This window comes from Propithecus coquereli, unplaced genomic scaffold (assembly GCF_000956105.1).
Source record: "Propithecus coquereli isolate 6110/MARCELLA unplaced genomic scaffold, Pcoq_1.0 Scaffold294, whole genome shotgun sequence".
In the NCBI taxonomy this organism is placed as follows: Eukaryota; Metazoa; Chordata; class Mammalia; order Primates; family Indriidae; genus Propithecus; species Propithecus coquereli.
The window spans coordinates 804,253-820,943 of NW_012148552.1; positions in this window are offsets into that span (position 1 = coordinate 804,253).

Here is a 16,691-nt window from a genome sequence, read left to right on the forward strand (position 1 = left end):
TCATTCATGAATTATTTACAAGCATGTTTTTAAATCTTCAATTATTTTTTAAATCTTCTCTATGTGTATGTATGTATAAATACATGCACTTTTATATTACAGTAAATCTTAACTATATGTAAAGGTTATACGTAAAGACATACATATATATTTTTTATAATGCTCTCTAAAAAGAGTCGTTCATGGTAAAACCACTTTGTCTTTTTCAGATTCTGCAACTTGTTATTGTTCTATTTTTATTATATGTTTTTGTCTGATAGATGATATAACCTTTTTTATTTATGAAAGTTTAGTTTTCTGAATTTTTATTTTATTTTTTATTATGTAAATCCATTTAAGTTTATTAATAGTCCTCTTAGGTTCTTATTTTTTTCTTTTTAATCTTTCTTTTCAGTAGATTATAGCTATTAAAGTGAGTCCAATCCTTCTAGCATTTACTTTGTATTCTGTGGTAAAGTCTGAATCCCCTCACAAAATCGTCACTGCCAGATTTGCCGCAAAAGTACCACGCCAGATTCTGGAACACAATGGGAAATAAACTTAATAAGTTTTATGTCATCTCAATCAAATTATCATTCATACCACACAGAGGCCTTCTTTATGTATTAAATATTAGTACAAACAGAAATATTATCTTTTTTTAACTAAACACACAGTTAGGTTCATAGCCCAAAACACAGCTCCCGTTCAATGCCACAGAATCCACAGCACGAAATTATAGACAGTTCAGTCTTGGATTCTTTTTTAGGACAAGTGCTACTCGTTGCTCTTCTACACTAAAAGAAATATTTAGTTTTAATTTGCACTGCTTTTTGGGCTGACCAGGATATATTATCAATAAAACGCAATTCCAAATATGACATTTAGTTAACCTGCTGGATGGAATTATTTATTGTTATCCATTGTGGTGTAGAATACGTCTTTCAATTTACTAGAAATTTTGGTTTTGGTATAGTGAAGTCTTCTTTCTCTTAATGACAATGAAACAATAGGTGCAGATGTGTCTTCTATTTTTAATTCATTATATTAAAATAAGTTACCCACTTTGAAAAATACATCTTGTTGGCATGACAGGAGACCAGACATCCACACTTACTGTGGAAGGCATGCATCTTTGCACATAGAAATCCAAGTTTATTTCATTTTATTTTCATTATTTATGGTACATTTTTTTGAATATTGCAAATAGTCTTTGGATTTCTGCTCAGATTATAACGCAGAAACAAAGCTTGGTTGCTCTTCATGGGATGAAATCATGATAAAAATTCTTCCTTCATTCACAAGAACATGTTTGACAAAATCTAAACGTGAGGAAAGAAGAAAAATTAGCACAATAATTTTAATTGATTATCAGGTGCCGTTTAAACTTTAATTTACTTAATCTTTATTATAACCATTTTAGATTGGTAGTATCATTATCTTTGAGACTAGAGAAATAAGTGATAAAAGTTAACCATCTCATCCAAGTCATAGAACTAATAAGTGGTGGAACTAGTATTTGAATCAATAATTGCCTTTTTTCAAGTCTGTATCTTCCTTCTTTTAAAATATTGCCTTTCTTTCACTCAGAGTCTGAGAATGTATCTTTTTATTGCTCTTAATGTACATTAAAATTAATTCTAAAATGTCATAAGATTCTTACCTTTCCCAGAAAAATCTAATGGAGAAGTTTAGAACAATCAGCTTTCACCCTAAGACAATTTACCACAAATCACCATTCTTGTGTAAGATTCTTATTGACTCTTTTCTTCAAGCATTTCAGTGGCTTTCGAGAAGCTTTGAGATTATAGCTTTTAAATCACCAGTTCCCCATTACAAGAATCAGTAATTCTGAAAATGGCATGACAGCATTTTCCAATAATTCTTGATAACAATTTTATGAATTGGAATTGTTTTCTTTGTGAAATTATTGTCTTGTGATTCTACTGAATTAATAAGAGCAGTTAGTTATATTTTAAGTATACACACACACAGGAATGCTCCTTACATGTCTCATGGCTTTCATTTTACAACGTAGTGATCACTTGATAAAAGGAAAACAGTCTAACTTATATGGATACATAGCTTAACTTCTTCCCAAATCAAAAATTTTCTCTCGAAGCACTCAAAATTTTGAAAATTGCATTAGACTTTTGCCTTGAAATCGCTTTAAGCTAACAATAGATTTGTAGCACATTTTCTTTACAAAAAATCACCATTTCTATTTTTCAGTATTCTAGCACATCTTAAACTCTCTGTAATTCCTCAAAATCTATCAATCTCACTTGAGTGTATCTGAAAGGGCTCTTCATATTATAGGAAAGTAATTTATCCTGATCCAAAGGCGTTGACTGATTTAACATAGAACGATTCTCTCAAGTTTTCTTAGAATTAGACACTAAGGTTTGACGCCCCTTCCAAGGCCAGCTGTTACCTACGGAGTTAGAAGTTGTTCCACCAGGAAAATGTGAGATCTGTGTTTGAGCCACTTGGGTTATGCACAACTCAATACTTCCTTTCCCGGGCTGCTCGCCTGGAGGAAAGAACTGTCCTTACGTGGAACAGAAACCCTCTCCAGAACCACCCAAGCAGAGGCCCTGCTGTCGTTCCCAGCCCCTGTACGGGAAAGCTGTTGCTGCATCTTCCTGAACGCCTTTTCATGTGTGAAGCCAGAATGCATTTGTCTCCTGAATAAATACATTCAGGGAATGGTATTTTTGTATCCTTAAACATGAAATAATTCTTCCATCTTGAACCTGAAAACATGATTTTATTTCTCAATTCTCTTCTTCCCTCATTCTCTATATGCATTACATTCTACCTGTATGTCTTTCTGGGTTTCTCAGTTTTAGAGTTTTCAACTGAGTGCGATATTCCTTATATAACAATATTCAGCATTGACGTGCCATCACTCGAGATATTTTTCTAAGTATTTACACTTTTTTATACATAATAACTACTATAATTTTCACAGCATCCCTAGGAGTAACATTTTCGTATACATGGAGACATTAAAACATAAAGCGGAATAATCTGCAACATATAAGGCAAGTATATACTCATAATAACCTAGAGAATTAGGTTACAATTTACATTTTTTGACTCCTTGTGTCGCCACAGCCAGCACACTAAATCCTCTGTTTGCACCTCTGTCCAGCACGATGATTTAGGACTCAGCAGTGCACACGCCCCAGCTCTGCCCACACGCGTGGAACAGCTCCCTGGACCCTGTACAGCATCTGTCAGTGGCCACGACACCCACCCAGGTGAGGGGAACTGGAAGATGGCCCGTGCAGGCCCCAGACGTGCGCCTGGAGTACTTCAGTCACGGCATTTTGAGATCATGTATAGACAAGAGAATGTACTTTTTACATACCTGAAAATTACTTAGAAGGAAAATTTACTAAATTCAGAAGATGTGTCCTTTTAAAGACAAAGGTCTTTAAAGCAGTTTAGTTCTTAGTGCCCATAGCACAACAATGCAGCTACGTTTGGTAGATATTTGAGCAATACTCAGTCTGGTAAGAGTAGGTTCTTTTGAAAAACAAAGCTTTATGAAGGTTGTCATTTTAGGACTGATTTTTAATAGAATGGGAAAATATAACTCTTACATTTTATCCAACAAAACCTTGACATTATTAGTGAGTTCAAAATAATTTCATGGAAAAAAACAGTCAGTGACAAAACTTGTCAGTTAGGACACAGGTTTTACCATTTTTAAGCAAGGCTAAATTTTAATTCCTCAAAATCCACCAATCTCACAGTCTCACTTGAGAGAATCTGAAAAGGCTCTTTGTCTCATAGGAAAGTGATTTGTCCTGATCCAAAGGCATCGACTGATTTAACATAGAACAATTCTCTTGAGTTTTTGCAGAATCAGACACTCAAGATTTGAAGTATCTTCCAAGCTCAGCTATTACCTCTGAAGTTTGTAGATGGATTCAGCAACAAAGGTCAGGATTGGCCAGATATTCGCTTATTTAATGTACCGATCTCTTGGCTGGGCTAACCCCTGTGGGTAAGTGGTTAGAGTCAGTGCTTTCTCTTTTAATTTCTAAGTTGTGCCTTTGTTATTCCTCACTTGGAGTTGTCTCCTTGGGATGACAGGAATGTGGAAGCAATGCTGTCACACTTCAGGACACCGTTTTGCATGGACCTTTTTGAATGAGGTAGGACCATGGCAGGTAGGCATACACCTGGTTGCAGGTAGGCTAACCTCCTTGTGTACCAGCATCCCTTAAGTTTAGCCTCAGTGGTTTCCCCTCTACCGTAACACTGGAAGAATAGTTGCCAGAGACAGTAGGGGTACGTCTTCCAGGAACTGCATCAGTGGTGTGGCTGATCAGCAGGTGAATTTCACCTCCTAAGACCACTCATCTGATCATCTCCAAAATCGGGTGTGGACCACTGGGGCCACTGTCCACACCATTTAGCCCTGAGTTGACTGGAAGCCAAAGCCAAGCAGCAGCTGTCACCCAAACCTCGAGAAAAACTGGAGAAAAAGAGGAAATAGCCGGGAACCTTAATGCACTGAAAAGCATGACTAGAAAATGAATAATTAGACACTTAGTTAAAACATAAAAAGATACTAATATGTACACAGGAGCCTTTGCTATGTCAAGCATGCAAAATACACGTAAAAATATAGAGCTGTGATTCTCAGACATTAGTTTCCAAATTAGCAGGATGAGGTCTCTGGTGACAATGTGTAACGGAGGGAATGGCCTGGAAAAAAAATGGCAAAAACATTTTCTGTCTCTTTAAAACATCCTCCACTCCTTTTTGAGAACTAAAACCTGCATCCCTGCCTCAGGCCACGTTGGGAGGGGCAGGGTAAGTCTTTCGTTATTTGTCCTACAGGAGACGGCCCAGCCTGACCTGGTAAAGGGAGGTCCTGGGCGGAGGTCATAAGATTGTCTTCAGCAGAGATGGGATGATCAGAATCATCAACTGTACTTGAACAGCGATTGCCTGAAACTGAGAACCCACTCTTTAAAAGCTCTGTATTTCTGAAAATGTTCAGCAAATTTGGATCTTGAGACGAGAAGGTCTGCCATTTTTCTTCCTTTGCCTACCAGGTAAATCTCTTTCCTCTTCCCCAAAACACTTGTCCTTGTTCTTCTGATTCAGCCCCATAGACAAGTGCCAAGTTTTCGGCAACAGTGTTGAGCTCTACCCAAAGAAACTGTGACTCAGTAGGTCTGTGACGGACCTGGGAATGACATTCCTCAAGCATCGGGGTTCCCCTGAACAAGTGGTCGCAACCACACTCTGAGGAACAGCGTCAGATGAAGGGATTGGGGCTCGGTGGTGAGAGAAAGGCCAGCAGGCATGCACAGAGCGTCTCAGTCACCTCACTCAGCCTATTGCAGTTACTCTCCTCTCATAAGCGATCTTATCCTCTTCACGTGCCTGGGCAACTGTTCATGGAAAGAGGGAGCATGGGAGTCAGACACAGCTGCACATGTTCTTGCTCTGTCTCCAGGGCTAGGGCGCAGTGGTGTCACCATAGCTCACTCCCTGCAACTTCGACCTGCTGGGCTCAAGCGATGCTCCTGCCTCAGTCTCCCAAGTAGCTGGGACTACAGGTGCATGCCACCAAGCCTGGCTAATTTTTTTATTTTGTGTAGAGATGGGGTCTTACTATGTTGCTCAGGCTGGTCTTGAATTCCCAGCCTCAAGAGATCCTCCCACCTCAGCCTACCAAAGTGCTAAGATTACAGGCATGAGCCACCTGGTGCAGCCTGTCCACATGTTCTTCAACAGTTCTTGAGCTCTGTGGACAGGTGCTGGTCTGGTCTGCTCTCCAGGCCTTAGTGAAGTGTGACCAGTGCGCCTGACATGCTGAGACAGCATCGCTGCCTCTCTCGCTGCCGCTGCTGGTGCGAGACGCGTTGGCCTCAATGCGTAGGCCCTGGCTGTAGCCCTGGGAGCAGCGAAGTGTCTCCCATTGGAGAATTCCTCTGAACCAGGCTGAGCTCACATGTTGTACTACAATTTACGTACTGATTTTCTCTTCAAAACAACAAAACAATTAAGGTGACTGTAACTTGTCAAGCACTTTAATTTTTCGTTTCTATTTTTGTTATTTTAAAACAAATATTACACCGTTGTAAATCAAATGTCATTGCATCATACTTTATGGGATGTATTGAGATTTTGCTAGTGATCTAATACAGTCATTGCGAAAAGTAAAAACAAAAAGCTGCAAGTACTCTTGAAGTAAAACATATTTTTGACATCAAGTTGTAGAATTTAATTAGTAGATACACCTCATAGAGCATCCCTCAAACTAATGTTCTCTCAGCATATGCCTCCTCTAAATGCACTGTGACGGAATGTTGAAAACTCTCAGTGTGCCTCTCAGCCCGTGTCTGTACGGGAGACCTTCCTCGGCCTGTGATCTCTCCTCTCATGTCTTGTTCTTCACACTTGCTAGGAGAAATTTTTGTCTTAACATTTCTTATGTTTGCTCAAACAAGTCTTTATATATGAATTCTTCATTAGTCATATATTCATTAGCTTCTTATCCTCTCTTTTTATGCATAAAACCCACAGGTAGATCCCAAATAAGTTTTTAAAAGTCGTTTTTGTAATAATGAATTCAATCGATTCAATTCTATCCAAGAAACATCTGGTAAGAGTTTGACATAATGAACTGGAACAAATTCTGTATTTCAGAAGTTTCTTTTATCAAATTTACTTTAATTATCCATTTTGGACGATGTCCCCTTTTACTTTTTGGAATCCCTCTGTGATAGCACAGTGTCTTCTGCTCCAAGGGTTTGCTTGCCTAAAGCCAACCCTTAATGCCAACACTTTCTGTACGGAAATAGAAGTTACCTGTACTTATTTAACTGACTCTGGTCAGTGACTGCCTAATTAACTCCAGATTTTTTTCTCCTGCTTTCTTTTTTACTTTCAGGATGCTTCTGTGGGAAAAAATAAAACAAAAAAGCAACAAAGTCCAAACTTCAGGGGAGACAAAAGGATATAGTATGTTAATAGTTAAATGTGTATGTGTCATCATCCACACCCAGATCTATTTTGGTATTTCCTAATTCTTTTGTTTTACCTTGATTTTTTATATTCAGCAACCTGATATGAGTCATTTATAGTATAAAACTAACTTTAAAAGAAACTTTCACACTATTAGATACATAAAGGAATCTACATTGGCTCCTAACCTCCCTTATTTTAGTCCAAAGTTTACACTATCAGGTAGATTATTTATAATGTGCATTCGTAGCTATTTCCTTATTTAATTAAAGATGTATTTCTTAGTGGGTCATGCCGCTATATCAAAATACCCCAAACTGGGTAATACATAAATAATAGAGATTTATTGATCACAATTCTGCAGGCTGGGAAGTCCCAGGCCAAGGTGCCAGCAGATTCGGTATCTGAGTGGGGCTCTCTGCTCTACAGACGGTGCCTTGCTGCTGTGTCCTGACACGGTGGGAAGGAAAAAAGGGCCAGACTTGCTCCCTTGAGCCCTTTCATAGAGGCGCCAGTCCCACCCTGAGGGCAGAGGCCTATGGAGCAATCGCCTGGTGATGGCCCCGCTCTTAATACTGTTGCACTGGGAATTCAGTTTCAACACGAATTCCGGAGAGACATAAACATTCAAACCATGACATTGTATTCTTGTTTTTGGGTTTTAAGAGAAGGTAATAGAGCAAAATGATTTTATTTGTTTACCACCTTTCCTGAAAGAATTTATTTTTTCCTAAAGCGTTTGCAAAGAGTATAATAGGAATAGGTAGAGAGAGAAACAAATTCTTGATGAATTTTTTGCTCTATAGTTCGCAAAGCTGTTACTAAGTCCTTAGTCCCTCCTTAGCCTGGGTCATCCCTCAGGCACGTTCAGGATGTGCCGTATGGAATGTGAGTGATCAACATCCGAGCCAACTCCTAGTTTTATAAAGGTTTTGCTAGTAACCTCAGGTCTTCTCACTGACAACGTTCTTTGTGCAGTTTACCCTCCCACATGCAGAGAGAATTTACTTGTGCTGACTCATTTAATCCCCAGTTCCGAGGAAGTAAATCACTGGCCAAAGAATTGGTGGGGGTGGGGGTGGGTTGAGAAATGCACAGAGCTTGTCTACGGCCTTACTCCCCCGAATGCACCCGATCTCGTCTGATATCGGAAGCTAAGCAGGGTCTGGCCTGGTTAGTACTTGGATGGGAGAAATGCACAGAGCTTAGTCTTCTTCCCTCTGCCTCCAGAGGGCTGTGCCCCGGCCGGCTTGTTAACACGGAGGGAAATGATAACATCGTCATCATCTCTGCAGGAGCACGAGGTGGCAGGAGGCTACCCCTGAAGGCTCCTCTGAAGCAACTTTGTGAAGAGAAGCCAATGAAAGCTTAACTGCATAGGAAAGGCACAAAATAATCTGCTTAATCTGCCTATCTTCTTTTCACAAATTTAATTTTATTTCCATCCTTTCTCTGCTTTAAGAAATTTTGGGCTGATTACTTACATTTGTGTCTGTTTTTGCATTTATATCTCCCCGTATATTCTTTTAAAAGTCCTTCTTTTAAAGAGGTGCTTCCTCAGTCTACCTTCAGAGACTAAGAGAAAAGCAAGAGATCCAAACTATTTGGCTAAAATCCCAGGTGGAGGAAGGCACGACAGATAAACAGAAACACACCCAGGCGCATAGGCAAGGCAGGCCTTCACTCACAAAGGCTTTCTCTACATCTTGGTTTGTCCTCTGATAGCACCGGTTTCACACGGTGAAAGCGTGAATGTGGACTGCAGAGGAGCGTCCCGGGAGAAGCACGTCCCGTTTCCACCGGGCTCCCTGGCAGCTCCTGGGAGTGGCGAAAACTGCTGTGTGTCTGAATGAGCCTTCCACAGGCTCGACTTTGAACAGTGAAATTCTGCTCATTCTGCGGATCGCATTTCAATGGTTTGTTTTAAAGAATCCTCTCAGTATCCTGCAGGCCAGGGAAGGGAAGGACACTCTCTTTGTTAGCAATTTTTGTTGTAACACTTGCCTCAAATTATTTTTTTACAGATTTATTTGGAAATTCTTACTTCATGTCCACGGCTCTTGCTGGAATATAATAACCATGAGAAAGAGATCTATTATCTCTTTTTTGCTATTTTTCTTGCCACAGTCAAATGCAGTGTCTTTAATAATGTCTGTTCCAAAAATAATTTTAACTAATTTTACATGCTGCATGAATATTTTTAAAACTGGGAGAAATATATCCCTCATGCAGAGTTCTTACCGGTGGAATGTACCCCCCACCCACTCTTTTTTTCTTGAGATTCAAATATTTACAAACAACACAGTCATAAAATTTTTCACCCACTCCTTTGTTTGCTCTTGGGAGGAAGTAAAAAGGCGATCCAGGGTGTGAATTGACTGGGAAATCAGGAGACGTTCTAAAATTGTATTCACAAGAACAAATGAGTATCATTAAATTTGATTGATAACGAAGAAACCTAGGCAACAGGAGAGCGTTCTCAGATGCAGACGGAAGGCGCGTCGGGGCGGAGAGTGGCTCCGGGTCCCCTTGCCGGGCTGGAACCTTCGGGGCTAAGCTGGAGGCGGGTGAGGAAGGAGAGTGAGGTGACAGCAGTCCAACCAGTGTGTCTGTTAGCACTTGCCAGAGGTTCTGGTGACTCAACGTGGACGCATTCAGGGAAACACAAAGGTCAGAGAGAAGTTACAGAACGGGGCTAGCAAGGGACGCTGAAATGCCATCACTGTCTAAATTCCAAAACTGACTCTTGCTCCTCAGGGAGCTAAAACTCTAGCTATTGAGGTCATTTCCTCTGGCAGACTCCGAGACTAGGATGACATCCGTGTTTACATAGATTAGCTTCTAACCCGATAGGGCTGTACAATGTCTGGACTCCAGCTGTTGAGGATTGTTAGTTAAAAATACCTTCCCTGAGGTAATCAAAATGGTCAAACGGAGTCAGGCCAGCTTATCAGAAAAGGCTCAGATCAGCTCATCGGCAAAGTGCCTCTTGTGCTCATAGATGAGCGTGAACAAAGAGAGAGACACATAGATGGATAAATAGATACGGATACAGATAGAAATATGCAAGCCGTGACCGCCCCGCTTTGTTTTCAGATTTGGACTGACTTCCTCCTGACCGCGCCCCTGAGAACGTCCCAGCTCAGACCCCGGGGCAACGTGAAGCAGAATGTAAAAAGCACTGGGTATTCAGTGCCACATCCTTTTAGCAAAAGCCGTTTGTGAAGCGAAAGTTTTATTCACATATAGTTCCATTATCCCTTCAAGTCTTCTGTGTGATTTAAGTTAAAGATAGAAATTTTTCCTGGCCGAGGCTGTGGCCAACAGTGAGGGCTGCTCAGAAGGAAGGCTATTAGCAGCCTTCTTTTTTAGTCCACTGGATGTTTTTGAAAAATAGCAGTTTGGGGAAAAAATTGCAAGAACGACAGCCACCAGAATTAGGGATAGCCGTGGTTTCCGCCATCGATTGCTGCTCCTGAAAGGATTCCTAGGAGAGCGGCTGTCTCTGTTGCACTCGGCATTCTTTCCCAGGGAGAGAACATCAGGCCCAGATTTAAACCGTATCTGGTCACACAAGCCCCTTCGTTATTCCTGTATGCAGATGACATTTCAAATTCCTCCAGCTGTTTAGGGAGGAGTATTAAAACATGATGAGAAACGAATGTGTGGGCTCACTGAGAGAGGGTTTCTTTCATTTATGTTTTGTCCTCATTGATTAGCACCTGGCACAGCAAAGCATATGTTCACTAAGAGCTTGTTAATTAAGCATCTACTATATACAGGGACCTTGCTAGGGGCTTGTCTTACAAAATGAGATCTCTGCTCTTGTGGATTTTACATTCTAACAGAGGGATATGGACAGCAGGCCAATAAAATAAATGAATCATATGGTATATTTGAAGGATATAAATGCCATAGAAATTAAAAATACAAGTGCAAAGCAGGGAAGAGGGATGAGAAGGCCAAGTGAAACTTTAAATAAAATGAGTAAGGTGGACCTCAGAGAGAAGTGACATGTGATTACAAACTTTAAAAAAATGAAGGAGCAAGCAATGATGACATCAGGGGAAAGAGCTTTCCCGGCAGAAGGACCACCCAGTGCTAAAGCCATAGGCAGAGGTGTGCCAGGAACATGCCAGGAACAGTGAGGAAGGGCAGGCGGCCAGAGAGGACTGAGCTGCCAGAAGAGTGCGGGATGCCGGAGAGGTGATGGGGTCCAGGTGACACGCGATGCTTCAGAAACAATTGCAAGGATTATGGGAAACCATTGCAGGGTTTTAAAAAGGAGTAATATGATGTGGATTTATGCTACAAATACTTGATGCTACTCTGTGTGTGCTGTGGATGGGCGGGGGATGGAGACTGGAAGGAGGCTGTGTCAGTGATCCAGGTGAGAAACAGTGGTGGCCACGGTCAGAGTAGTGACCAGGGTCACAGACCAGCAGGGAGAAATAGGCAGATTCTGGTTAAATTTTGATGTAAGAAGCAACAATATCTCCTAACAATTTTGGATATGGAGAAAGCAGTGAGTCAAGGTTGACTTCAAGGTCATGGGCATGAACAAGCAAGAAGAATGAACATTTCATGCATGGGATGGGGAAGCTGCTGGAGGAGCCAGCTGGGCAGTGATGGGGGAAGAAGGGGTATTGGGCTAACATCAGGAGCTCTTCTTGGCACAAGTTATGTTTGAGATGTCAAATCGACGTCCCAACAGGAGTTTTAAGCAAGCCATTAGGTACTTGAAGGCAGCATCTCAGGGGGCTGTCTGGGATTAAGATATGAATTCTGTAGTCAGTAAATATTTCTTCAATGTAAGTTTAGTGTTGAGGAGAGAAGGAAAAGCCTGAATCAGGGAAGCGGGGGGGAATCCACAGCTCGACTTCACCTGGTTGTGAAACGAAGGGTACACGAGGTAAGCGGACATGGTAAGTAAAGTAGATGAGGACACATTCTTCTTGATTTCATGGTCCTTTTTTTCTTACATGTGCCTTCAAAATACATTTTTAAGTGGCCAATAACCTTAGAATAACTTTTGTTAAATGCGTATTCATCTGCTATTCAGAATTTCCAACTGACAGTCATGTTTAATACTGAATAACCTAAGTGTGTAAGTGGGATTGAGTTTGAATTTTTACTTCATACATTACTTCCTTGAACACGAGCTTTCTAACTGCATATTTTTCTTCTATTGATTATATATTTTATGAGACCAAAAATAAATACTGTGTGGTCATTTCTTTGGAAAAATGAATCCAACATGAAGTATATTCTGCTGCTAAATCTGGTGAGATTGCATATGGTGAGCTTAAAGCAATAGAGAGCAAGTAAGAAAACACGGTACACACCGTCTTGTGGACTGTACAATTTTTTTAAATTTGCGAATATGTGCTTGGACTGCATAACATGGAGAGCTGCAAAACCTGAAAGTGTTTTCCCTGGTAAGGTGGCTGCCGGCTCTGCGCCTTGATCTGCCCACGTCAGCAAATGGAGGCTCGAACTGCAACAAGAGAATTGGGCTCCTCTGAAAACAGAAATTCCTTCTGAAACTGTAACTCTTCATTTCCCTTAGAGTGGTGAGGGTCTGCCCTGCCATGACACTGCCGGCTGGTCTCCAAGGCAGAATGCAAGTGTTCTGTGGTTCGAAGACACGTTCCTGGCGGCAGCAGCGATCATTCCTGGGATATGTCTCAGAGGCCCCAGACCTGAGCCACAGTAAGTTGCTAAACCAGGAGCAAACAGAAGGGTCGAGCACATTCTGTAGTGAAAGGCGAGAGTGTCCAGGGAAATACTGGCGGTGACATTCTTTTCTATGCAGAGCAGGCGTGCCTTGTTTCTGAAAAGAGCTTAGTGCTTGAAATTTTCTTTGAGCAGAATGCTTGAAATCATGCAAACTGGAGTGGCAAATAAGGCAAAACCATTCCCCACATGTACAAAAATCAGCAGAAGCTTTCAAACATGTGAGTTATGAAATGACACAGCTGGGATTCTTTGTAAGCACTGTGTCAAGTTATTACTCAGAGCATTGAAGATGTGTTTTTGCTTCCTGCTACATTTCTCTTTAAAGCCGTTAAAAAGGACTGACTGGTTGCCTTCAAAATGTGGAGAGAAACATGCAAACTGGTATACGCTATGCAAACAAGCATTTCTCTCCTTTTGTTGAAACTTTAGTCTTTGATATTAGTCAAAATTATATTTAAAATACTGATGCAGCTAAATTATTGAGGTTATCTAGGCTCTATGTGACAGGCACAGGTGGGAAACACAGTGAATGGCATGATGGGGTCTAAGAACTTGGATTACGGCACTTGTTCTACAAGTTTCTCATTCAGAGAAAGGATTTTCCACAGTTTTACAATTGGGTTAATAAGAATACATACCAAAAGTATAAGTATTTTATGATGAGTAAGTGAGAAAAAGTGTGTGAAAATTACTTTCCAAAATATAATCTCTCACACCGCCTGCTATGACTCCAAAAAACAATCAGAAAAAAGCAGAAAATAACATGAAAGCATGTTTGCAAGGGGCTGGAAAAATTTGAACCCTTGTACACTATTGGTAGGAATGTAAAATGGTGAAGCCACTGTGAAAACAGGTTGGCAGTTCCTCAAAACAATTAAAAATAGAATTACCATGTGCTCTAACGATTCCTCTTCTGAGTATACACACAAAAGAATTGAAAGCAGGCTCTCGACAAGATAGTTGTTCACCTGTGTTTATAGTAGCTATTCATAATTACCCGAAGCTGAGAGCAACGCAGCTGTCCACAGACAGAAGAATGGGGGAACAGAATGTGGGGTGTGCACACAATGTAGTACTTCTCAGCCTTAAGAAGGAAGGAAATTCTGACATACCTACAACACGAGCGGAACTCGAGGACATCGTGCTACATGAAATAGCCAGCCACAAAAAGAAAATTATGGTATTTTTACTCATATTGATAGAGACAGAAAGTAGAATGATAGCTGCCAGAGGCTGGGGAGAGGGAGAATGGAAGTTATTGTTTAATAGGGACAGAGTTTGAGTTTGGGATGATGGAAGTTCTGGAGATTGATGAGGAGGAGAAACAGTATGAATGTCCGTAATAACACTGAATTGTACTTGTAAAAAGTAGTTAAGATGGTACATTTTAAGTTATATGGATTTTCTCACAATAAAAAAATCACATCAAAGAGGAACCAAATAAATGGAGATAAATGTTGAGATATTAGTTCTCCATAACTTGATCTATAGGTTTAATGCAATCCCAGTCAACATCCTAGTGAGGTATTTTGTGTACACTGACAAACTGATTGTTAGTTTATGTGGCGAGACAAGAGGCCCAGAATAGCTAACAGAATTTTGAAGGAGAAGAACAGAGCTGGAGGACTGACACTACCTGGCCTCAAGACTTACTATAAATCTATGCAATCAAGATTGTGGTATCAGTGAAAGAATAGACAAATAGATCACAGGAACAGAATATACGGTCCGTAAATAGACCCATATCAATATAGTTAAGTGATCTTTAACAAAGGAGCAAAGGCAAAGAATGGAAAGAGTAGAGTCCATCCAACAAATGGTGCTGGGACAACTAGATATTCACATGAAAAATGAATCTAGACACAGAGCTCACATTTTTCAAAAAAATTAACTCGCACTAAAGAGCAGAACTCAATGTAAAATTCAAAACTCTAAAACTCCTAGAAGATAGTATAGGACAAAATCTAGATGACCTTGAGTTTGGTGACAGCTTTTTAGATATGACACCAATGGCACAATCTGTGACAGAAAGTCTCGCAATTGAAAGTTTCTGCTCTGTGAAAAACACTGTGAAGAGAAGGAAAAGATAAGCCACGGACTAGGAGAAAATATTTGCAAAAGAAACATCTGATAAAAGACTGTTATCTAAAATATACAAGGAACTTTTAATACTCAACAATATGAAAATGAACAACTTGATGACCTTAACTGATATCTCATCAAAGAAGATATATAGATAGGAAGTAAACATATGAAAAGATGCTACACATCAGAAGTTGTCAGGGAAATACAAATTAAAACAACAATGAGATACCACTGTGTACTTACTAGAATGGCCAAAATCGCAAACATTGACAACACCAAATACTGCCGAGGGTGTGGAGCAGCAGGACCTCTCATGTATTGCTAGTGGAATGCAAAATGGTACAGTCAATTTGGAAGACAGTTCGATGGTTTCTTATAAAACTAAACACAGTCTTACCACCCAATCCAGAAATTGCACTTCTTGGTATCTACCTAATGGGAGTTAAATGAAAACTCACGTCCACACAAAAACATGAATATGGATATTCATAATAGATTTATTCATAATTGTCTAAATTTGAAAGCAACCAACATGTCCGACAGTAGGTGAATAGATAAATAAATTGTAAAACATCCAGACAATGGAATATTATTCGTCACTAAAGAGAAATGAACTAGCAAGCCATAAAAAGACATGGAAGAAACTTAAGAAGTACATATTATGAAGTGGGAGAATCCAGTGTAAAAATGCTACATACTGTGTGATTCCAAATACATGACATCTGAAACAGGAAAAACTATGGAGATATTGGAAACATTAGTGGTTGGAGGAAGGGAGGGATGACTAGGCAGGATACAGAGGATTTTTAGGGCAGTGCAAGGATACTATAATGGTAGATACGTGACATATACCTTCATGCAAACCCATAGAATGTACAACACCAAGAGTGAAGCCTAACGTAGACTATGGACTTCAGGGTGATAGTCGTGTGTCAACGCAGGCCACGAAATACAGCAAATGTACCTCTCTGGGAGGAGTTCTCGGTAACGAGGGACACCGCACTGCACGTGTGGGGGAGGGAGATGTGGGATAGCTCTGCCTTCTGCCCAGTTTTGCTGCGAACCTAAAACTGCTCTTAAAAATGAAGTCTTTAAAAAATTTGCAAAATTGTATCTCTTACTGACATCACAGTTACTGCGAATCATTTCTCACAACCTCATGAGTATTACCACTGAAAATAGGAACCGGCGCACTGTTTTCGCTGTTGGATCAGAAAGAATTAAAACAGCTCATAGTCTTCGAGGTACAAGCAGACAGGGTTCAAAAAGCCAAAGACAGGAGGATGGAAAAAATAACTGATGGCCGTGATCCCCAGTTAGATTTGCCGGGCCAAGATCACGGTCAGGGAAAAATAAACACACTGTGGACATTTTTTATCTGTATGGAAGTTGAATAGGAATTTTAAACTCATAAATACGGATGTCATGGTATGTCTGTTTAAGAAATAGTTGCATATGCTCTTCTAAATAAATTTAATTTTCTTTAATTCATTGTTTATAATAAGTATTATTTTACACAGGGTAAAGAATTAAGTAGATATATAATAAACTATAGTAGAAAGTATGCATCCCTTTTCTTCCATGTCTTTCAGACACTATGTTAAACCTAAATAATGTCTAAAATATAGTTATTCATTTTAAAGTTTTTTTCTGTTTTTCAGTAGACTGTTAGAACTATTTAAAAAGAATCCTATTCATATATAACATAATGCATAAAGCACACAAAAAGAAACTATGAGAGCCTTGTATGAAAAACAAAATGCTAGCAACCAAAATTCAAACCAAAATACTTCAGAAGTCTACTAAAATAAATAACTAATAATTAGAACATTGTTTCACATTCTTGAATTAAAAGCTATAATTAAAACTATTATACACACACACACACA